Source organism: Rattus norvegicus, chromosome 1 (assembly GCF_036323735.1).
Source record: "Rattus norvegicus strain BN/NHsdMcwi chromosome 1, GRCr8, whole genome shotgun sequence".
Classification (NCBI taxonomy): Eukaryota; Metazoa; Chordata; class Mammalia; order Rodentia; family Muridae; genus Rattus; species Rattus norvegicus.
The window spans coordinates 87465841-87467771 of NC_086019.1; the positions used below are offsets into that span (position 1 = coordinate 87465841).

The 1931-nt window shown below is 47.4% G+C and overlaps 1 long non-coding RNA gene across 2 annotated transcripts; it reads left to right on the forward strand.

Moving 5' to 3' along the window:
- Nucleotides 1-342: 342 nt before the first annotated feature.
- Nucleotides 343-907, forward strand: LOC134484888 (uncharacterized). 2 transcript variants are annotated; one of them, XR_010062688.1, is made up of 2 exons: nt 343-547; nt 689-907. It is a non-coding gene; the product is annotated as an uncharacterized LOC134484888 (long non-coding RNA). The 2 variants fall into 2 exon arrangements; XR_010062690.1 differs by having other exon boundaries at nt 343-477.
- Nucleotides 908-1931: the final 1024 nt, after the last annotated feature.

Here is a 1931-nt window from a genome sequence, read left to right on the forward strand (position 1 = left end):
AAGTGCTTCTTGGCATCAGCAATAGTGTCGGGGTTTAGAGTCTGCAGATGGGATGGGTTCCTAAGTGGTCTCTGGATGGCGTTTACTTCAGTCTCTGCTTTTTTTTTTTTTTTTTTTTTTTTTTTTTTGTCCCTGCATTTCATAGACAGGACCAATTCTGGGTTAAAAATTTTGAGACGGTCTCTATCTATCAAGGACTCCCCAAACCACAGCTTGCCTCACTAAGCAGCATCCCTGTGGCTAAAGCTACACCCTCATTGTGAGGCAAGAAGGCAGAATGAACAGACACCCAGTCATGCAAGGGGCTTTCTGTCACCTGGCACTTGCAACTCCACCCTCCTCGCTCTGCACCAGCCCAGTGCAGAGCTGTAGACAGAATGATCCAGAGTAGATGCAGGGCCGAAATGCGCCCGTGAACCTTGAGGCCACGGCTCTCCTTGAGAGACTCAGCCTCATTGACTGTGAAGCCACAGGCGTGTGAGCTGTCTACTTCACAGGGCTGTGTGTCCATCGTGTCCACAGGACATGCCTGACTGTTTTTGGCTTGGTGAAATTGTGCTTTGTAGTGCAAAATACAGTTGGGGGGCGATTTGCCTAGTGGGATCGGGGGAGGAAGAAGGGAAACTATTGGGGGATTTTCAAATGGTGGGGCTAATATATCACTGACGTTATGATTTCTTTATAATAGCCAATGATGTCACTGGCTCGCGGTTGTATAAAGACAGCTGGAGTTATTCGGAGCCGCTTGCTTAATCGTCAACAGGTGGTCAGTCTTCACTTCTGCCGATACTGGACATCTGTCCTCAAGTTCCAGAACCTCCCAAAGTCCTGCTCTCAGGCTCTTCAGTCAAAATCTGTCTAGGTTGTCTCTAGTTTCTGACCATTATGAATAAAGCTACAATGAAAATGGTTGAGCAAGTTTCCTTGTGGTGTGGCGGGACATCCTTCGTGTATGCGCCCAAGCTGGGTCTTGAGGTAGACGGAGTTACAATTTTTCAAGGGACTGTGATGTTAATTACCATAGCGGCTGTACAAGTTTGCACTCACACTAGCAATGGAGTAGTGTGCCCCGTGCTCCACATTCTCCGTCACTTGCATTTTTTATCTGTGCCGTTCTGACAGGCAGATAAGTTGTTTTGACTTGCATTTCCCTGATAGCTAAGGATGTTAAACATTTCTTTGTTTCTCTGGATTCCTGGATCTTGCTGGGAGGGGGAGATAGAATAAGTTTTGTGGGTGGATTGGAGTAGGTGGGGACGGGAACAAGAGGGATCAGGTGGGAGGTGGAAGAGGCAAGAAGAGAGAGGACTAGGAGAGACAACTGAAACTGGGGGCATTTGGGAAACCATGTAAAACCTACTTGTTGTATTTATAAGAAGATAAAGAGATGGGGACTATGTTCTATGGAGGTCTGAGGAAAGGGGGTGTCTCAGTGGGCTCTTTATCTTCTTATAAACGCACCACCACTGTAGTGAAAACTCGCTGGAACCTACAGGTGTGATCCTAACCAAGTCTCCTAGTAATAGGGGATACAAGTCAGTGGACCTGGGACATCAATCCAGACATAAAACCTACCTGCAAGGGGCAAGGATGAGGCAGAGCTTGTGGGAGAGGCCAACCCATGACTGGTCCAACTTGAAGTCCGGGTCTGTGCCACAAGAGGGAGCCCATGCCTGACACTGCCTGGTTGACCAGGAACCAGAGGAGAGCTCAAAGACCCAGGATAAAAACCAAATATGACTGGCAAAAAAAAAAAAAAGTCAATGAAATATTCCTAATGATATTCTGCTATACCCATAGATCAATTGTTATTAGAGGGAAGTCATTTAGCAAGTGATGGGAGCAGGTGCAGAGACCCACAGCCAAACACCAAGCAGAGTCTGAGGAACCCCACAGAACAGGGGCCAGAGGGGCTGAGGCATCACAGAATT